At 41.8% G+C, this 23,171-nt stretch overlaps 1 protein-coding gene across 10 annotated transcripts in view; it reads left to right on the plus strand.

Moving 5' to 3' along the window:
* The window catches only part of myt1lb (myelin transcription factor 1-like, b), a 95,390-nt gene that overhangs the window by 12,594 nt on the left and 59,625 nt on the right, over positions 1-23,171 (plus strand). For 9 of the 10 annotated variants that reach the window (XM_051396266.1, XM_051396263.1, XM_051396262.1 and 6 more), the window contains exon 2: positions 19,813-19,926. The gene's annotated coding sequence lies outside the window, so the exon portion shown is untranslated. Of the gene's footprint in view, positions 1-14,686; positions 14,851-19,812; positions 19,927-23,171 lie in introns of those variants that run through there. The other variant, XM_051396265.1, reaches the window with a different exon arrangement.

Below are 23,171 nucleotides of genomic sequence, written 5' to 3' on the forward strand. Positions count from 1 at the left end.
CTTTTGGTGGGCTTTGTAGTAACTGGACTAGACTGCTTAGAGGCAAGAGAGTGGGTTGTATATGTCTGTTGGTGTGTGTGTGTGTGTGTGTGTGTGTGTGTGTGTGTGTGTGTGCGCGTGCGTGTGTGTGTTTTGATGGAGGTGTGTTAATGTGGCTGCTTGTGGGTGGCTATTGTTTGTGTGTGGATGCCCGCATACATGTGCAAGTGTGTTTGTCCATCTGTTCTCGTGTTTGAATGCATTACATGTGCCTGCGTGCATGTTTCCGTACTCCTCTAATAACAATGAGATTATTTGTTTCACACTCCAAACATATGGCCTACTAATTAGGATTGAGCAATGAGCAGTGATACAGGTAGAAAACTAATTCAGACAGTTTTCACAGTATATGTGTGCACAGGTCTGTTGGTTGTACTTAAGGCTGTGTGTGTGTGTGTGTGTGTGTGTGTGTGTGTGTGTGTGTGTGTGTTGCTTTGCTAAGACTACCTTGCCTTGCTTCCTGTTAATTTGGTAACTGTGCAGAGCTGTGTACCTGTGGGCAGCAGCAAGACTGATTTAATGCGTGAAGGGCGATCCACTCTGAGCTGTTCATTCACAGATACAGATTAGCACAGATGCACTCAGTGTGCAGGTCTCATCTGCTTCACTCCTACACACACATGCTGTGTATGTGTATCTATGCATGTATTGACATCAGTGACAGTGCCTCCACTGTACCAGGTGTCCACCTAAAAAGAATAGCCACTGTGAAAAATAGGTAAACAAACATCAAACATACAGAGGCATATGGCTCTATACTGTACAAGCCACACACAATAGAGAAAGAATTAGTCAGGCTCTGTATTATTCTATTGATCTTACTGCAATGCTGGAGCTGCCTCCATGCCTCTCTACACAGTATTCACAGATACAGCAGCACTCTAGTATACTAGCACTGCGTAGACTGGCCTTACACACAGAGTGGCATACGCAAATACATCAAACTACAGTATGCATGCAGATAAACCCAACAACACACACAGACAGTACAGAAACACACACTTTCACTCTTACAAATATACAGCTTCTCACTTTATCCTTCTCTCTTTGTCAAACACACACATTCACACACACACACACATAGTCACCGAATGGGGTACATTATCACATGTGGTTCCCTGTCAGGCGAGGGGTTGGGGGGATGTGACTGGCTGGTGTGTGTGTGTGTGTGTGTGTGTGTGTGTGTGTGTGTGCGTGACTGGCGGGCCACACCTGTCAGCAGTACTCCATAGGCTGGGTGCTGATGTTATCTGACAGCCTGGCTGCCATGGCAGGATGTGTGTGTGTGTGTGTGTGTATATGTGTGTATGTGTTCCGTGACCGTTTGGATGAGTCATTGTTATGCCCCCGCTGCTATTTTCCCCAGAGGACCCTCTAGTGTCTGACTGGTGGTTTCAGTGTGTATCTGTGTGTGTGTCTGTGTGTCTCTGTGGTTTTTGTCTGGCTGTGTGTTCAGACCCTATTAACAGCTGGCCTCTTACTCACACAGTAAACAAACACGTTGAACCATCAAAATTTTTAGTGATCTAGTCTCTAGTAGTGTTTGCACCATGCCTCTGCAACACATTCAAATATGCAATGTGCTGAAACGCTCACACTCTTCGTCTGCTGTGTGCTTGTATCTGTAACACAGCAATCTGCTTTAATTCATGGGAAGGATTTACATTAAGAACAACACCTTTGGCAAATTGTCTCATTGTAATGCAAATCACATTGCTTTAAACGTAATGTTTCAGCCTACTTCACATCGCGTGTATAAATGACTACATTCTGGTTGTGATTCTCAGACACCATTCTTCAATCATGGCCGCCACAGACCCAGCATTATGAAGCAGCTGTACCCTCCAGTGCCTCTCAGCAGCACATGCATTTGGCTGAAATATTCAGCCCAGCTCCCAGCATTACCTTGCATGTATAATTACCGGATATGCTGCCTGCCGCTGATAACTCTCCCAAACAATGTTTGAAGGGGGAAGGCGGCGATGAATTCCCAATGAAGTGTGAAAAAGACTGATTAAAATTGCCGTGGTCAAAAGCCAGCGCACCAGTGTGTTCTGCTCTCGCGGACCAGGGGAGATGGGAAGACAGGCTCTGCAGTGGAGATAGCTAGCTTTTTTTCCTATGCTGTGCTTGGGAGTGATTTTTGGTTTCTATTTTGGTCCACAGTGGAAATTATATTGGCATATATTTTTATATTTTTGTGTTTTGGCTGAGCTTGTCATAATGATTAAAAAAAACACATTTGCTGCAATTCTTGAACAGTTCCATTCAGGTTCCATTGGTTGTACTGCATAAATTCTCATAGTGTGAGAGGTTCACAGGTTCATGTGAACCTGATTATGTATTTAAAAGAACAACAGAAAGGTAACAAAAAAGTACAAAAAATCTGTATCAACGTGAATCATTCATTTTTGTTTGTTCTTGCATCCCTGTAACATGACCACTCATTATTGTGATTGCGTATAGGCTCTGCAATCGTATATGTTAATTATTTATGCATGATAACATGTATTATATTAATTTTGTTTTTGTGTGTTTTTGCACATACGTAGTGTCAGGGATTTTTTCTCCCATTGTGTGCTTAAAAATGTATACTGTATATACTGTATGTGTGTGTATGTGCACCTGAGTTTGGTTGTGTACCAGAGCCCAGGCGCCCGAGAGCCTATTTGCAGAGGGGAGGGAAGGCTGGATGGCGTCTCAGTCGAGGCGTGTGGGCGTCAAGCTCAGGGCACCTAATTACAGCCCCGGCTCCTACAGCCTGCCTGCGTCTCCCTCAGCCCCCATGTTTGGGTGCATCTTCCCTGGCAGAGTCAGATGATACGCTCCCCTTGTCTCTGAAGCTTTGGTCTCAGGAGGGCTCCACCTTAGCACAAAGCACGGCTGTGTCTGATTAGCTGGTTTAAATGAGATCCCTAGCTAGCTGGCTATATTGTCATTCTCTTTGTTGACAGTTATGAGATAGGCTGCCAGACAGCCTCCCAACATGTTTAGCTCTTTAGCTTGATCAGGAGATTTCTATATCATGTCTAACAAACAAATCTGTAGGGACCTCATTTGGGCTACTCTGGATGAGAAATTAGTTAGCCAGCTAGCTAGCCATGTACCTCTGGCCTAACAAGCTCTGACTAACATGGGGCCTTTTTTAATGTTTCTTCCATTCTTCTCTTGTACACTGATGTACAGTTCAATAATTGGTGGTTATTAGTGAGCCTGCTGGAAGAGGAGCTGGGTAGTTGGTTAACCCCTTCCTCCCGAAAAGGACAGCAGTTGTCTTTCATCTCATTTCAGAGGATTAAAAGGCAGAGAGATGGCAAGAGAGAGTAGGAGAGAGAGAGACAGAGATGGATGCCTATAGTGGGGGTTGGTTATTATTATTTTTTTGCCAACAGCAGATGCCAGGCACAGTGGTTTCAACCAGGCACACTTTAAAACACAACACAGCTGCCTTCTCTGCATCTGGGCACCGGATAGAAAGAGGAGGGAGGAGAGGAGAGGAGATAGAGGAGAGAAAAGCAGAGTAGAACAAGAAAAAAGACAAGGAATAAGAATGAGAGAGAGCAGGAGACAGGCTGTGAAGGGAGAAACAGAGGGAACATGAGGGAAGAAGAAGGAGGAGAGAGGGAAGGAAACAAAGGCTGACACAGATAACATCTATCAGCAAGGCACAAACATGGGCCGGGTTTGCCATTATAAATGGAGAGATACCCACATCCCCCTCCCAACTCATCCCCAGTTTAGCATTCTCTTCCAAAAACTGGGAACCACTAACTGGGCCAATCCACAACAGGGATTAGCTATCTAGCTGCAGAGGCATTTAAATGTGCTCATAGCAAACTCTGCGCTTTATGTGGGAGTGACTGTAAACACAAACGCATACTGAGGTGTCAAAGAAAAAGGAAAGAAATACACAATTTACTCTATTGTTTTTACTGTTTTTAATTTTTCACAGAATTTTTAAAATATTAAATAGAGAAGATATGTTACAAAGAGAATTCATTTTTTAGAATTGATTCACAAAACAATTGTTAACAACAGGACACTGCACAGAAAGAAAGAATAATAAATGTAGAGAAATGTACCAAAAATTCACCAAGGATAAGAAATACACAGGATGGGATTATGAGAAAAATTATAAATATATTAAGATGAATGCAATTTTTAACACATAGGAAAGACAGAAGACTGTGGAGACGTGTTGTTGAAAATGTTGACCTTACATACTATATTCAGTTTAATGAATATACTGTATACGGCTCTCGGTGCCCAAGGGAAGTGGTGAATCGTTCTTTGAAAGCTGCCTATTGAGCTGTGTGATATGCAGAATAGAAGTAGATTGAAATTTCTTTTCTTTCTCGCTCTCCACCTGTGGAAAGTGGTGCAAGGCAAAAGTCAGCACCACTGAAAAGGGAATTACACACTTTTATTATTTTACAATATGTATAATTTCAAAGACCCTTGCACCACAGCATGCTTGTTTCTCTCGATAGGTCTCTCCTTCCCCCTCTCCCTCTCCCCTTTTCTTTTGTTCTACCTCTATTAGAGTTGTCCTTGACTGCCGAGTGAGCGCACAGTGCAGCCTTTGGTTGAGAGGAGCCAGTCAAACGCTCTCTCGCTCTCCTGTTGAGACAAGAATAGGAGAGGACATGGGGGAGAGAGGGAGCGAGAGAGACAGAAAGGATAGTGAGAAAGAGAGGAGAGAGCCTTTTTATAATTCAGCAAAATTCTTCCCAAAGCCACGAAGAGCTGTGAATGAGACAGGACGAGTATTAGCAGGAAGTTGGCCTGATGACTAAGCGTCTGAAGACAGGGGAGAGCTCCGGGCATCTTGTTTGGAAATACAGTGAATGAATAGACATTGTCTGCCAAGAAAGAAAGCCTCAGAAATTGTGGTGCATAATTCCTTGAGATGCAGAGCTTTTGGTCCTGGAAAACCTGCTCCTCATTGGGGAATGGCAAGGTGGCATCAATTATAGCAAACGTGAATACAATATTAATATAGAAATAGTTACTGCAAAAGCTTCTGGTTACAGTGTGGTAGCCTCACAATCAAATATGAACATCATAAGAATAATAATAATAATCTGCTTGTGGAGTTTTGTTAACACAAGGATGTTTCAAAGTGTTGGCTGGGTGCTGAAAGGTCATGTAGTGTCAACGTAAGAAATCTGAAGAGATGAGATTTAGACTCCATTCATAACACCAATCCTTTTTCCTGTCATGTCAGTAAATCTTTCTGAAATTGAAGTGAGTACCAGCTACTATGGAATGGGGTTAGGGGTTCATGTTTGCCATTTTATAAAGCACCTTGACACAGACAGACATACAGTAAGACAGGCAAGTAAACAGATAATAGACAGATGGACAGTCAGACAGGTAAACAGGCAGATAGACGAGCAAGCAAACAAATAAAGACACAAACAGATGACGAATAGACAGGCAGATAGTCGGGCAGATTGGCAGAGCGGTTGACAGCCTGGCCGCTTTCCGCCAGAGAGCTATTGGCTAGAAAGAGTGGCTGGCAGGCAGACAGGCAGATGGACAGGCAGGCACCCATGCACACAGACAGACACAGACACAAAAGCAGACAGACAGGAGGACTGGGGGAATAATAGATGGAGAGACCGGCTGGAAGACAGACAGACAGACAGGCATGCAGAGCAGCAGACAGAAAGGCAGGCAGAGAGGTTGCCAGACAGACATGCACCATTGGTAGCAGGACAGGCGGTTGGCGTAGGAAGGAGACATGGGGACAGCAAGTGCCTCTGGCAGAGAGGGAGAGTGAGATAGAGGGAGACAGAAATAGAGGGAGAGAGAGAGAGAGAGAGGGATGAGGTCAGTGCACGGCTGGCTGGCTGACTGTTGATCTGTGGCACTGGGCTGGCAGAAGAGGCTCCTCAGGGAGAGAGCAGCTCAACACAGCCTCCGTCTACATCCCTGCAGCCCTCCACCCATATCTACATCCCTCCATCCCCCAGCTGGGATGGAAAGACAAGCCTGTGAGGGGAGAGACTTTTAGCAAACAGTGGCACAGACAGGTTAAAGAAGGCAAACGTGTACAAAATTAGGAGTCAATGACAAATGTCATTCAGTAATAGATGGAAGAATGAATACAGGAATGACAGCAGCTAGCTCAGGATTATGGGGCAGGGGTGCTCTGTAGGAACATGATCTTGTCTCCTCTGCTCCATAACAAACACTTGAAGGACATTCTGACAGGACTTGATGCCACATGGGGCTCTACATGTACCCCAGGCTTTTAGAAAGGGGGACATGTGATATTCATTGTGCCTCTTGTCTGATGATAATATGGAAATACAGACTGTACATTGGGCCATAATTCTACTGATCTGCTCAAGTATTTAAACATTTCTGCATAACAAGTTCAGTCAACAGTCAACTTCTAAAATGATATATCCTCAGTATGTTATATTTATATATTCACTGTACTTATACTGTACATTTAAAGCATTTAGCTGCGGCTCTTATCTAGAGCAACTTACAGTGACATCAGCAGCAGCTTGAGCTATCCAGATAACCAACATTATTCACAAATAGTGCCTAACCAATAAAATACAGCAATCATAGCCAGATTAGGCAGACATTTCTATTTCTGGAATTATCATATATTACAGAGAATTACAGAGAAAGTAAAAATAAACTAAAATGACAACATTTATTTTTCAAAACAGAACTAAGCATAGCTGTTACTGGTACGTGTCATATAATATTTCCTCATCATATTTCCAGCCCAGCCCAGTGAAAATACATTGCACAGTGTTGGAAATGCTTAAATGCCTGAGGAAAAAGTCTCTGGCTTGCTAAAAAGCCTGCGGAGGTAATTTTAGGACACAGACGAAATATTAGAATATTATGGTCGTTTTGACTTACCCCGTGTTTGGACAGTTGAAATATTGGATCAGTATGTCGATATGTGATTTGAGGTGCTGAGGATGTTTTTTTATGGCTCTCTCTCACGGCTAGAGTTACACAAGGTTAATGTTACAGCCGTGTGTGGGAGTGTGAATGTGTGTGTGTGTGTGTGTGTGTGTGTGTGTGTGTGTGTGTGTTTTGTGTGTGTATGCATGTGTGCATTTTGCTGCAGGGTGCAAAGCTGCTCCAAATGTCCATCTGCCGAGTTCACAATCCACCTGAGCCCACTCACACATGCACATGAGCACCCTCTCACACACAAACACAGGCAATTGCACCCATGCTCCCATACACACATTCACACAGGCACAGGCACTGGCAGAAATGTAACCTATCCCAGAACCTCAAACATTCAGTGCATACCTGGACAGCCACTCTGAGTGTTTTCCTTGTTTCAGCTCTATTCAGACCTATATTCATTCTCACATCCATTTGCATAAAAACATCCCACCTTTTCTCAAGCTGTCACCTTGATGTAGCTGCAATACGCAGTGTGATATCAACATAACAAGTTTTCTGACAAAAATCCAGAAATGCACATATACATATTTCACAACAGGTGTTAAGAGAAGTACGGGGGGGGGCAAGAAAGAATGCAATGGAAGAGCCCAAACACTCACAAAGGGACAAAACAGCCACATAGAAACACATATACACACAGTTCGTGTTTGCAGATGATTGTTTTTTCAGCTTGTATTTCAGTGTGGGCATGTGTGCTTGGCACACTGAGTGCCAAGCTGATAATTATTGAAACGAGCTTGTGACTCGCTGTCGCTGGTACGACTCTGGCAAGATCTCGGAATGAAATTAATTTACAAGTGCCACATTAAGCACCTGTTTCTTTTCTGAGGATTTGGTATATGTTTTTCAGTGACACTAGGCATGGTTCAGTCACTATATTCTCCTACAGTAATTGGGATAAAGAGTGTGAGCTGTTATGTCCAAATAAATGCTGCTTTTATGGGTGCTGTTCATTGTTTCAGTACAGAGGCAGCCAATATCAGCTCTAAGGTAGCCAAACAGGTGACATGCAGCTTACATTTTATAGGTCTGTGATAATGTGCAGGTGATTTTTGGTACAAATGTATTCAGCCATTATTATTCAAATTTGTATTCTTTGATATTTAGAAGATATGGTAGTTTAAAGGGTCCCTTAAAGCCTAATTTAGCTGCTAATAGCCATAAACTGTTTTTTGTACTGTGACATGATAATGTCTTCAATGAATGGAAATTGTAGTACAATGTACATTTTACTGAATTATAAAATCTCAACTGACAACTTGAATTACTGTTCAAAACTTGGCTACTTGTATGCTTAAATTGAGTTAAGACAAATCCTGTGAATGTACTTGCTTGTAGTAAGTTATTTTTTGAGCCAATTTGCCTTTTAAGACAGCTTGAAAGTACAATGAAAGGAATAGGGCTGAGTATTAACAACAAGTTTCTGGTACTATAGGCAGTCCCTCCAGAAAAACGCGATTATGCGATCGCATAATTCAATGCATAATCAGCCAAAGTCTGCATATTTATGCGAGGGCCGCATTTTTTCAAATACGCCGCACTTTCACCGCATAAATTGCCGATTTCTGCGCAAAATATGCGGGGCTTGCATGATTTCATAATCCCCGCATTTTCATTGCAAAAAAGTCACATATATCTTCGCAGAAAGTTGAAAAATGTTGCGTTTACGTCACTCAAGAACAGCCATTTTCTCCTGTTGCCATGGGAACGTTATGAAATGACGTAATTATGCGACGTGAACATCATCGAAAAGCTGCAAACCCCGCGATGAAGTATATTAGTAGTATGTAAATTTACGTTACAGTAAGAGATTGCATTGGAAGCACTTATTTTAACAGAAGATGTCTGTTTTGTATAGCTACCTCTGTAAAACAGGAAGCACACATTTTATTTATTTATTTATTTATTTATTTATTTATTTATTCATTTTTACAGAAGTTGTAGCATATTCCTTTTGTAAAGCTACAGAACTTGTTTGACACATCAATGTTTTGTATGTTTCAGCCATGTGTTTATTAAGGTCTGAAATAAAACAAGATGAGAACTTAAATATTCCCAGCACTTTCATCGCATAACATTGCATAAATATCCCGCATATTCCATCACGTTTTTTAAGAAAACGTGCCTCATAATCAAGGATTTTTGCCCGCAACAATCACAAAAAAACTCAGCATTTTGGACTGTATAGGGAGTAAGTGATAGATGACATACGACAAAGACCACAGGCTGGAATAAACCGCTTATACACACTGTTATAATGCAGCCAAAATTGTCTAAATGACCAGTGGCATCTCTTTTCCAAGTGTCAAGCGGCAATTGGTTTGTCCATTCTGGGTCACTGTAAAAACATGGCAATTAAAAATGGTAGATTATGATTTTATAAAATGAAATATTATATTCCGTTTCCCCCAATGGATCCTTATAAAAACATTTTGGAAATCTATTAAATAGAAAAAAAATATCACGTTGACATAAGTATTCAAACACTGACTGAGCTTCTGAAATCCTGTGTGGAGATGGGAGAATCTTCCAGAACCCTCACTGCAACACTCCACTGATCTGGGCTTTTAGGTAGAGTGCCCAGAGAGAAACAATGAAAGACGTATGAAAGTCTACTGAGAAACAAGATTCTCAGGTCTGATGAAACCAAGATTGAACTGTTGGCCTCAATCCTGGAGGGAACCAGGCACCGCTCATCACCTGTGCAATACCATCCCAACAGTGAAGCATGGTGGTGGCAGCATCATGCTGTGGGGGTATGTTTCAGTGAGAGGTACTGAGGGACTAAACAGGGTCAAGGTAGAGCTGAACAGAGCGAAGGACAGCAATGTCTTTACTGAAAACCTGGTCCAGAGCACTCAGGAATGTTCATCTTCCAACAGGACAATGACCCTAAGCACACAGACAGGACAACACAAGAGTGGCTTCGGAACAACTCTATGTATGTCCTTGAGTGGTCCAGCCTCTTGAACCCAATTGAACATTTGTGTAGACACCTGGAAATGGCTGTCCACTGACGGTCTCCATCCAACCTCACGGACCATAAGAGGATCTGCAGAGTGGAATGGCAGAAAAACTCCATGTGTGCAAAGCTTGTCGCGTCATACCAAAGAAAACTCGAGGCTGTAATGATTGCCAGTAGTGCTTCTACTACGTACTGAGTTAAGGGTCTGAATACTTCAATAATACTACACCTCCTCTATCACCATGTGATATTTGAGTATTGAGTGTAGATTGATGGAAGAAAACATTTTATCACAAGGCTGAATCATAATGAAATGTGAAAAAAATGAAGGGTTCTGCATATTATTTGAATGCACTGTATCTCAGGCCACAGTGAAGGTCCCTTGTTTTAAGGGTTTTATCAAATGCTCAGTTTTTATGTAATCTATTAGTGACACATTAACTATATGGGAAAAGGTATTGCATGCATGTACAGTTTACAGATCTGAATTTCAAGCAACTTGGTATGCCGAGCCTTACTCGCAGCGCCCGTGTTAACAGATTAGAGTAGTCACACTGCCCGCATGAGTCGCGCGTCTCTCTATTAGCAAAATCCTTTCATCCAAGCTGCTGATATACTATTTTAGTCTAATGAATGATGAGACAAATAAACACAACCAGAAGAGACTCTGAATGAGATACTGAATAACAAAAATGACTAAATCAGAGAGTATGCAGAGTGTCTTCTGAACTGCCAGTCTGAGCATTTCAGACAGGGCAGTAGGTAGCAAAGAGGGCACAGTCTGGTGCTGTGTGTGTGTGTGTGTGTGTGTGTGTGTGTGTGTGTGTGTGTGTGTGTGTGTGTGTGTGTGTGTGTGTGTGTGTGTGTGTGTGTGTGTGTGTACCTCTGAGAATGCTCCCTGGCTTTCGGGGAGCTATTTTGAATTACCGTGTGATTCATTCAAATCGAAACAAATTCTGTCTCATGTTGTCCAACACCTTTGACTCCCACACTGAAAAAATATACAGTAGGTCCTATTTGAGCAGAGAGTGAGGGGACATTTTCTATTCCGTTCTATTAGGCTGCTATTTTTGGTGCCACAGGATACCCAGTGACTGTGTAGAGCCTTGTCAGTGACGAATGTGTTTGTGTGAGAAACGGGTGGGGTGCCTTCCCACAGGAAGATATGCATGTGTGTGTGTGTGTGTGTGTGTGTGTGTGTGTGTGTGTGTGTGTGTGTGGGTCTGTGTTTGAGATGGATGGAATTGGGGGGATATTCAGTGTTTTTCTATCTTGCCTGCAGGACTGTGTGTGTGACAGAGAGAGAGGAAGAGAGAGAGACGGTATGTGTGTACAGTGGCAGGGTGATCTCTCTCGCTCTCTCTCTATCTCGCTCTCTCTCTCTCTCTCTCTCTATCTATCTATCTATCTATCTATCTCTCTGTCGCTCTCTCTCTTTCTGGCTCGCTCCCCTGAGGTGATTCAGTGTGTGTACGCCCATTAGCTTGCCCAAGTGTGTGTATACTTCTCAATGTGAATGTCTGCAATGCTCTGTGTGTGTGTGTGTGTGTGTTTGCATGCCTGCTTTGGTGCCTATACTGAGATACAGCATGCCAAGTTGGGGGTCCCTTTTTGTGTTTGTGTGTGTGTGTGTGTGTGTGTGTGTGCTGTGCCTGCTGTCATCCCGGGGTAAAGCCTCAGGACATATAGGGTCATGTGACAGACAGCCCTATCTATCTATCTGCAGACTGCATCATTGGTATTCTGGGTAGACACTGGCAGCAAAGCAGGGGGTGGGGTGGGGTGGGGGTGGGGGGGCAAGGGAAAGAAGGTGAGAGGAAAGAAGTGTATGTGTGTGTGTAGGAGACAAAGCGAGTGAGTAAGAGAAAAAGAGATGGGGAGAGAAAGAGGGGTTTTGTGGAGAGAGAAATAGAGAAAAAAATAGAGAAAGAGAACAATAGAGCTCATCAGTGCATTGAGACCTAGGTGCAATCAGACACACACACAGAGTCACACACGCATACACAAATGAGTACATGTGTTTGTACACTGTACACAGACCTGTGCACTTGCACATGCACACAGACTGCCATCCAGTCATTCATCAGTACTGGTAAATGCAGGCGTACACACACACCCTGTATATGCACAGTGCACACACGTACAGCGGTGTCCTTGTTAATTCATAAGGGAGATCAGATATGAATAACGAGAAGGACGATGCCACGAGGACTAAATGTTGAAAAATGTCATCAGCAGCAACACAAAAGGAGCTATTTCATTAGTTGGGGCAAAGCTCTCCAACACAGCCTCAGTTTATCATAGCTTAGGGTTAAACGCCCATCAGATGTTCTATAAGACAGCTAACCTTCAAAGACGCTTCGCCATCCTTTTTACTGCATAGATACTGCAGACTGCCTATTCGGATTGATCCCTCTGTCTAGTAAGGAGAGTTTGTACTGTATATGCCTTCTCTGTAAATAAGCATTGAGCCATCACTGACAGACGGCCACATGCAGGGGTATCAGTTCACTAACCAAAGGCCCAGGATCTAATATCATTTGCCAGCAAAACATTCAGATCTGCTTATATCGAAATTTCTGAGGACAAGTGGAGCAATGAGTGATGACTGAGGTTTACATTTTTATGGACACTTGTGCCGCTAAGTAAAGTATTTTAGAAGTACTGTAGTGACAAACATTTAACATTAAACCCAGCGTGCACACGACACAAGGACAAACTGACATCTAACTTAACTAAGACTGATTACTGGAGAATTCTAAAACAGAAGATGTTGTTGGGATCTAACAAAGAACAGATCAGATTACCGCCCACAAACAGCACAGAGCCTGCTAATTCTTTTGAGGCTTTTCTAGGTGGTTTGGGATTTGATAGCATTTATCAACTCTGAATTAGAGTCCCAAAACAGTGTGTGTGTTGGACAATAAGTAACAAGATGCCGTTATATGGTTTTTCCACCAGAGAGGACAGACAGGTTTATTTTTTCAACCGTAAAATGTTTCATTCAGTGCTTCGCTTGGTCAAAATTGTTTAATAACCAAATATAATGGATCCTTATTAAAAATGGTATGGTATTGTTATCTGTCAGTATCATTAACTGTTTTTAAAATCCAATATATGGTGCCATCTGAGTGGTATCAGATTTGATTATAGTATCTGAATTCATTCAAATCCTTTATCCAATCTAGTATTTTGGTTTGGCTTTAGTTAGTTTCAGAGAAACAGATGCTTGACTCAAATGTAACAATAAAACATGAGAAGTTGAAACTTTCCGATGTTGGCTTTTGTTTTATAAAATTAACCTTAATTATGTACCACTAATATAATCTGCCAGCGACAACTTTGATCATTCTAACCAGTGCTGGGTAAAAATGAAGCCTGAATGTTTTGTACTTTGATCATGAATGGGTAGGACAAAAAGCAGCCAATCCTAGTGTGAGACCATATAACATGTTAGCTGCATTAGGCAGCTGTAGCTTTCATTGGTTCATGAATCTTTATTGAGAGATGGAACTCAGAGTTCCTTGCTCAATTGTGCCTCATTTTTCATGTTCACTCTGTAATTGTCATTACGGACACCTCATATTTGCATATTTCATCATTTTTATTTTATTTTTTATTGTTAATACATGAATGCTACTATTTATCCTTTACATCCGTCGGTGGGTTATACAAATATCAAACCAATGAAAAGTATTAAAACCAGCGAAACCAAGTTTGATGAAGTACAGTTTGGACATACCATGTTTCAGCCCGACAGTATGCAAGCTTAGAGAACATCTTGAGCCTCCCTGATGGTGTCATGTACAACAGTAGCATGAACAGTGTGCTTTTCTATAGGTGGAGGTGCTGTACAGCCCTGTGTTTTCCTGTGGCTGTTTCAAGTCTGTCTCACTCCTCAACCTTGGCAGTGTATAGGTGCTGAGGATGAGAGATGGTGTTAACTCCTCTAAAGGCGTAAATCACCTCTCCCGGCTCTCTCTCTCTCTCTCTCTCTCTCTCTCTCTATTACCCACCACCCACCCACCCCCCTCTCTTCCCCTCCTTACTGCAATGTTGTTCTCTTCACTCACTATCTGTGCTGAGAGGTGATTGGAGTCTTCCCAGTCTGATAATGGGCCACATATATACACTCACACACACACACACATACACACACACTCACACACACACCTTTTTACAGCCACAGAGCAGCGAGAGAGAGAAAAAGAGAAGGAGACTCATCAAGTAATTAAGGCCCTGGCTCTCCCTTGGAAATTAAAGGAATGGCCCTTTGCTCTCCTCTCTCTCTCTCTCTCTCTCTCTCTCTCTCTCTCTCTCTCTTTCTCTCTCTCTCTCTCTCTCTTCCTCTTCCTGCTGGGCTGATTGCTGTCTGGCTTCTCTCCTCACCTGAGTATTTCACTCTCTCTCCCAGGCAGCCAACCCATAGTGCATTGTGCTGGTGATTACCCCACTGTGGGTAATTGCGGCAGCGGTTCACTCAATGTTATTTCCCCCACTCTCTACCCTTACATAGGAGGAGGCACCTCCCTTCAGACAGGAGGGGGGTATGTGTGTATTATTGGGAGGGGGAAGCTAATAATGAATACGCTGCATGTGTTCCTGTGTGCACTGCATTTATTTATTTATTTTTTACTTTCTGGAGTAGGTGTCATCTGTGTGTGTGTGTGTGTGTTTGTGAGTACAGTGAAGCCCAGCAGGTCATGGACACGGTCAGTTCCATCTCTCACGTCCTTGAAGAGAAAAGCGAGTCAGAAAACTGCTTTTACCGTGGCTCACTCTTCTTCTTTGATGGGAGCAGGAAAGTCATAAAGAGCCAGTCCACTTCACTACCTGACAGCTTCTCTCACCCTTGAACCTCAGTGTCTCAGACAACATCGCTGTGTCCAAAGGTATTTTATGGGACAGACAGACAGCTTTTGCAGCAAAATCACAAAATTAAAATATGATATATGTTGATCAGCTCTGTGTTTGTCACCCTATGTATCCTGGCTGAATCTGAGTATGTTCAATAGTAAATAAATACATTTATGAAATAAATAAATAAACAAGATATTCTTAATTGTAGACATTATTAGAACTAAAACTAATCTTTTTTCATTTCATAATGATCTTTTCCCCAGTTGACTCTTTTATTTCATAACTCCACTTTTCATTACTGTGGAGTTGTCACTGATGCCTGCCCCTTCAGGTTTCAGCCAATCAAATGCCCCCAGCCTCTCTGCACAGGGCTCAACGATTACTGCAACCTTTTGCAGCTAGACCTTGTTTGTAAGAGCAACAACAATAAAACTATATCAACCAACTAGCAGCTACTCTAAATAAACACAGTGCAAAGACATAGTCAATAAACTCTGCTTTTATTTAGTATAGGAAGGCTACTATGCTACCTAGCTAGCTAACGGAATAGCTAGGCATCACGTCAAACTGAAGAGCCAGTGTGAACAGCAGCTACAACTACTGTACCTTTGTGAATTCAGAGTTACCTCTGCAGTGTTTTCATTGAAGATGTTTCTCAGAAAGATACACAACTCTGTGAAGAGTCAGGAAGCAGCTAGCTAGCTGGCAGCACAGATCTGGCTAGAAGTCATTGAGCCCTGCTTAGAGACGCTAGATACATTAACCAAGGGGCAGGCACTGGTGACAGCACACTGCCATGAAAAGTGGGATTATGAATTGAAAGTATAATTTGGAAAAATGCCATTATGAAATAAAAACCCCAAATTATTGGCATAAAGGTTTTTTTTATAACTAACTTTAACTACCCAACAGTTAAAATGGTTTTAGTAAAGTGTATTTCACATGCTTTGTGTTGTAGTTTCTCTCTATTCACAAGAGGATTTGTTGGAAAAAATCCTGCTATATTAAAGTTGTCTAGATGCAGGGTCATGGGATTTCCTCCGTTGGTTTTTGCAGTATCACTGTTTTGACAGTGTGGTCAGTGTAATGCCTCAGTGGGATTTAGAGAGTTGGGGTGGTTTAGTTTAGGGATGTAGTGGATCAGGTCTTTTTTATAAACTGAAACCCTCCTGAATTACTAACCTCTGTACTGTCTGGGCATGGAAAGGACTCCTAGATAGACACTCTGAGCAGACTGCCACCTAAAATAACAATAAATAGTCCAAATGTGGGCATGAAGCATGGCAATCGATCTGCTCTCTGCACAGCTGGACAAATAAGGAGCACTCCCGCTGTATTCGGAGACATACAGGTTTGGGTCAAAATCCCTTTAAGTTAGAAATGATGTGTGTACTGTTTTCCTGTTATCTTAATCTGTGTTTGCAGTCCAGTCCCGTGGACGCATTGATTTCCACAGAGCAGTGTGAGGAAGAATAGATAAAGATGCCAGCTGGCTTTATTTTCCAACCAATTCCATTTTAGGCTGATCAGACCAGCTAACACACATCACCCAATAAACACATATTTGTTCACAAGCACACATGAATTTCACTTCTCCTCTTCAAGTTGTCTTATTCTCAACTTGCACTTTATCCTTCCCCTTTTCTCACGTCACTGTTTGTTTCCCTAAGAAGCAGGCTTTCGGACTTGTGCTTGACCTGCGGTGCTTCTGGGGCTGTAAATATTTTATTTACATACATAAAGAGCACAGGGTGGTTTGAGGATCTTCCACATTCAGCAGAGGAAAGAATATACAGTGATACTGCTCTCACCTTAGTCTGAAATCCATCAAACAAGTAGCTATTCCCTGACAATCCCAGTTTCATCTGCAGCACGAGGACATTCAGGCCGAGAAATCATAGTCGTTTCTTCACCTCCGCTGTGTGTGTGTGTGTGTGTGTGTGTGTGTGTGTGTGTGTGTGTGTGTGTGTGTGTGTGTGTGTGTGTGTGTCCAAGAGGCAATGAACAGGCACTGAAAAGAACACAGGATATGGAACAGAGAGAGGGAGAGCAATAGAGAGAGATTTCATCTCCTCTCTGCCTGTATACATATCTGCTAGAATGTAGGTCAGGCAGCCCCAGTCACTCTCAGAGCCTGGGAGAACAAGATTGCTGTGTGTGTGTGTGTGTGTGTGTGTGTGTGTGTGTGTGTGTGCGTGTGTCTGTGTGTGTGCATGCACATCACATGAATAAAGCATGTGTCTCTCTTGTAATATGTACTTATTTGTGTGTGTCCTCGTGGGCCATATGTTTGTTTCATTATATGATGAGTGTGATTTTTTTTCTTTGTGTGTGTCTGTGTCTAAAATGCCTGTCATGTACAGCAAAATGTCACAGTGGACATCACAGCCCACTTTTCATACTGCAATGTACATAATAACACAATAGAGTTCTTATTACAGTTGTGTGTGTGTGTGTGCGCGTGAGTTTGTGTGCCACAGCAGCCAGTCTTTCCAGGCTATTTACAACATATACCCTGGCTTTGATAGATATAGGATCCCAGTAAAGGGCAGGCATGGTCCTCTCTCATTCTCCAGGGAATAGACTGGGAGAAAATCACACACACACACACTTGTAGGATTCAGGGCTTAGAAGACTACCAGTCCTTGGTCTTATATGTCATATATTCTATCTGTGTAACAAAAGGAAAGGATAGCTTGTACACATGTGTGTCTATAAATACCTATGCACTGTATGTGTGTATGTGATTGTATAAGACTTGTGTGTATGTGTTCCCTTCGCTTCTATTCTTCCCTTGTTATGCTCTGTCTGTCACTGTCCTCGGTGCTGAAACTAGCAGACTAGCAGCTCAACTCCATGACTGGAACACCGTACTTAAGTCGCATTTCCACTGTATGGTACGGCTAGACTTGCCTCTACTCGCTCTTTTTTGGTCCGTCAAGGTTCCGAGCAACCTGAGCCAATACTAAACAGTGATATGAAAACAGTGCAGAAAATGGCAGCCCGCAAAACCACGCCATGATCAGTTGACATAGTGAAGATGTATCAAGAACGGCATCCCTTCATATCCTGTTATGAATATAGTGTAGCTTCTTTTTGTGTGCGTAGTGAGTAGTTGAGTGACAGAGAGCATGCAACAAAGAGTGACCGTCAATGGGAGCGGAGCAGAGGAAAATGTGTGAAGTAGAGTTGTCAGTCTGGCAGTAAATGTACAGTGTAGGTTAGATTGTCAGTGAATAAAGGCTGCAGCTTCTCAGGACCAAAGTAAAGCTCCTGTATGTGTGTGCGTTGGTTCCCAGTTGCTGGAATAGCATCTTAGACTTATTTGTATAGTCTTCTTCTGTTGTCTAGTTAGACTCTTTGTATCTCTCACTCCCTCATTCCCCCCCCACACACACACATTTTTTTTTTCTGGTACACACACACAGATGTACCGGGGGAATGTAGGCTGTGTCCTGATGAAGAGTCAGAGAGCTGTGATTTGTCATCAGCCTCCACATGAAGACCTTCATCAGAGGACAGACCCATCACTTACACTCTGATTATAATGACCAAGGGGCCAGGGATGTGTGTGTGTGTGTGTGTGTGTGTGTGTGTGTGTGTGTGTGTGTGTGTGTGTGTGTGTGTGTGTGTGTTTGGGAGTTGCTTATATTTATAGGGCACAAGCAGGTGGAATTATGTCACAAATTTGCGAGAAAATCATTCAACCTACATTGGATTTTGTCAGGTACCTTGAGAAATTATAGAAGTGTTCTTTTACCACCAGAGCCACTATTTTATATTTTTTTTTATACAAGTTATACATTTGTACATACCCTTTGTGCTACTATCTAGGCTCATAAGCACTTTGACATTGTTTTACCGCCATTTGTTTCAGAATAAAAATGCTTTAGGAGTGCACCAGTGGCTGTAATCAAGTACAAACCAGCCTTTGACGCCGATTTCAAAAACATAAAAGACAGCAGGACCATAGTCGTAAAATGAAAATATAGTTTGAGTGGCTCATTGTTTGCGCTATCCGTTTACAACTCACGCACACTGTTTCCAGCTTGGCCGTGCTTTTTATTCACACTACAAAGGAAGTGGACAAAAAAGGTGGAAAACAGAGGTGTGCGTGTGTGTGATGAAGGGTAAAAAAGACCCCCTGCTGTTTCAAAGGAAAGTCCGCCTATGCACGTAACCACTACCGCTCTTTTTACATAACACCCAACAGGCACTCTGAGCACTCACAGTATGCCTATGGTTGTGTTAGTCCTCAGGGAGCAGCTATTGTTTTGATTTAAGCTGCTTTGAGATAGGTTGTGAATGACTGGGGTGTGTTTGTGTGTGTGTGTGTGCGTGTGTGTCTCCTTGTTATGGGCCGTCTGGTAGGCCCCCTATTGGGGCCTTCATTCTTTGTGATGGTCCCTACACACCATCAACACCTCATCTGTTCTCTCCCATACATTCTGTCAATTAGCAGCTGTGGATAGAAAGAAACAAAGACAGTGTTTGAATGCATATGTCCATTCACACCTCCATCTCTTTTCCTTTCTGTCTTTACCTCTTCCTGTGTCGAAGGTTATTTTACCTTATTTTGGCAGAGTAGGACATCAACCCCCTCACTCACTCTTCTCCTATCTTCCACCACTCTCCCTCCCCTTTTCTCTCCTCCTCTAACTCAGCAAAGGATGGAGAGCTGAGGAGAGAAATCATGGAGGCAGGCACGGATCATTAGCTATATTTGTCCCCACTTCCTGCAGAAGATGATAGATCTAGCTAATTACCCCATGTTGCCAAGCCTATCGCGCACGACAAGCGGCCGTCGTTATGGCGGAAATCAGCGTTCGCTTGGCGTGTGCCGCATAGCTGATGCTATATGACTATTCATGAGCCCAGAGTCAAAAGAGAAGAGGAAATTTCAGATCCTGTCATGGCTGTATGTGAATGTGAGTGTTCTGGAAATGATTTTAACGATACATGTTCTCTATCTTCTTCTTCTTCCCTCTGTGTAGAAAATGAGTTTGGAGGAGACGTGGTGAGCCGTTCCTCTCCAGCTGAACGCCAGTAGGTCACGGTGGAAGCAGAGGTCTGGACCAAAGAGCTGTCTCAACCCCAAACCATTTCAGGTAGGTTGGTGTTCAAGTGTGTTTGTTTTTGTTTGATCATGTTTACAAGCTTGTTCTGATGCAGATTTGTGTGATAAATCTGAATTGTACTAGTTTCTTTTATTTTTATCATATAATTGTTTCAAAAATAAACAGAAACATAGCACATGACAGGTTGCCGGTTTTGATCCCGAGCTTCTCCTGTACACATGTCAAAGTGTACTTTGGCCGGCCTGAACCCCAAATTGCCCCCGATGATAAGGCCATGTTGTGGATGGTATATCGTTGCCATTGATGTATGTGAATGGGTGAAAAACTAAATTATGAATCTCTGGATAAAAGCACCATTTAAAATACAGCCATTTAAAAGAATTCAAAAAATGACTCGTAGCACTTACAACAAAATAAATTGAATTAAAAAAAGAACAGTACAAAAACAGTGGTACAGCATATGTCAGTTATATTGTACTGTATATAGTCCTAAATAAAATTAGAGATGAAAGAATGATGTGATCTGTCAACAGAAGGAGTAAGGAAGTTTGTTAGACGGGAGTCTGAGTTGGAAAAAATAAAATGCAGAATCTATAAGTCCAAAGAAAATGTTCAGAGGGGATTCTGTATTTCATCTTAAATTGTTGAAATGACGGGAGTGCCCCTGCTTCATAAAGGTTTTTTTAGTAGTTTTAAGCCCTAAAATACAGATCTTCATTAGCCAGAAGGAAAATTTGTGTTATTAATTATTGGTAGAAGCCAGATGAAAGGTTTTCACAACGTGCATGTTTGGAAATATGAAATCAGTTTTTCAATGTGTTGAATATTGGCCCTTTTATTAATTATTTCAATTTTAGAAAACCATGTGCAAACACGAGCCAATACAAACCAGTTTTTAAAAACCCCTGACAGAAGATACTTCCAATAGTCATTTCATTTATTCTGCTCCCCACTCAACGAATGCAGTAGCAATGCAATTTTTTAAGATAAAATATTTTAAATGTGGAAATGAAGCTAAACAGAATCAAGACTTTGTGAAGGAAAATGTATCCAACCTCAGATCCACTCAGGCTATATAGCAATCATTTAGGTAACAGACATAGATCCTTCTCATGCTGTACTGTAACAGCTCTCTTTCATCACTGTACCAGCTGATAAATTGTCGTATTGTATTCAGATCACAGCTTTTCTCACTCTAACCATTTTAGAGCCCTGCAACACTGCCATTTTCCATACTAGTTAGGAACCACTCCCCAGATTTTACTCTCTCTTTCTGTCTCCATCACCCTCGCTCTCTTTCTCACTCTGACTGTCAGCGCCCACTCAGATGCTATCTCCACAGCCCTTCACACTAATTCAGATGCACTTAGCATCGGTTTGGCACACATGTTTACTGTCACTAGATGATGCACGGCGTAAATACCTATTTGCAGTGAAATTCAATAGTGCCAGTGCAGTTTTGGTGGCTCCCTGCTGCTACACTGTACAGAATACCAATGTGAGAGTGTGAGCGTGTGTGTGCATGTGTGTGTATGTGTGGCGGAGGGTGGGGTTGGGCGCCATATGCCTCAAACACATTCTCCCAAAACTTCAAGGTGAAAACAAAGGGAAACTGATAACGATGTGAATTGTTGTGACAGATGTCTAAGCACCCCCATCTCCCCCATCACCACCACCACAATGATAAACACACACACACACACACACACACATACAAAATGCTTCTTCTATGTCTCAGTGTATATTACAATAATCGCTGCATTTCTTATCATGTTTCATTCCCAGTAATATCCTGATTCTTCTCTATCAAACAGCAAAAACCTTCTTCTTGTTTCTGTTCACAATTTGTCTGTGTCTGATGGTATTCCTGGGTCCTATGAAATGATGAAGACGCACTAATAATAGGCACAGCTACTTTAATTTCCAAGAAAGAGAATTTACATGTCAACTGTACAATCAATACCCACACAAACACGGTTGGCATTTGGACAGCTGCTTTTTCCAATATGTGCGCTGAATAAAAAGTTTAGCTGCACTCCACATTCTATTCACAACAAGCATTCAAAGGATGCCAGTCTTCTATGAGAATTTATCTTTGTGCTGAAATAAACATTATTTATAGGCTTATTTGGTGTGCATTTGAAATGGGATGCAGCCACTTCATGCAGCCATCCCAGACCTTGTGTTTTCTAAAGTGAATAAAATCCTTACACCATATATGCTGCATAATATGCCACATGGATTAAAATTCATGGATGCAAATGACAAAACATGGAAAGAACTTCTGTCGTACACATTTAGAGGCAATGAATGGCAAATAGGAATATGAAGTACAACAGGAATTATACCTAATTACCTACTGGCTTGTGCTTGTGGTTTTGAATATACCAACTGAATCCCAGTGGAGCTCATGTGTGAAATAAAATGGTGAATTACTCTAACACAAGTTAACTACCTCCACCTTGCTTTAGTATTCCCAACATTAAGTTTGTCCAACAAAACAATCAATGAAAAACTGACGTTCCAAATTATTATAAAAATCTATTCAAATGTATTTGATTTAAGTGACAGATCACAATAATAACTGTTGTTATATATTGTAAATTAAAGTAGAAATACATTGTAAATGTGGAATTATTAAAAATAAGAGTAGAACGTCCTTACAAATTAGAAAACATATTGACAATAAATAAGCCTGTTGTCCTTGTGCTGTGAAAACAATGTACCTTTCAAAACTTTTCATAAACTGACAAAAACAACAGTTTTCAGCTTTTTGACAGCTTTTTCAGATAATCCTGTAGGTTTATTTAGTTTAAGAAATTAGAGATTTTTCTCAACACTAAAAGGAACGATTAATCCTTCACTTTATCTGAATAATTTAAAATCACTCAATTTTGAGAGGTGTGGTTTTCACATGGTTCATGTGGTTGTGGACAGCAATGCTATGAATTTGACTTCAAAATTTATTTGAATTCTTGTTTAAATTATATGAATTGGTTGTGTAGAAATAGGAGAATATGCAGTGTTTTCTCTGGAGATTGCATCATTATATGTGTTTGCTTAACTAGCCAACCTAAACTTTTGGAGCCTGGATCAACGTGACTCTGTGGTTATTCATCTGGGCCCATAAAGCAATTGATCCAGGGTCTAATTGAGACGCAGAGAGAAGGAGTGGGCCTCTTCCTAATCCTCAATAAGCAGGCTAACCTTCATTACAGCCGTGACATTTTCCCGTGGGGTGCTAAGAGACAGAAAAAGCCAGACAGAATATGAAG

Source organism: Dicentrarchus labrax, unplaced genomic scaffold, assembly GCF_905237075.1.
Source record: "Dicentrarchus labrax unplaced genomic scaffold, dlabrax2021, whole genome shotgun sequence".
NCBI lineage: Eukaryota > Metazoa > Chordata > Actinopteri > Moronidae > Dicentrarchus > Dicentrarchus labrax.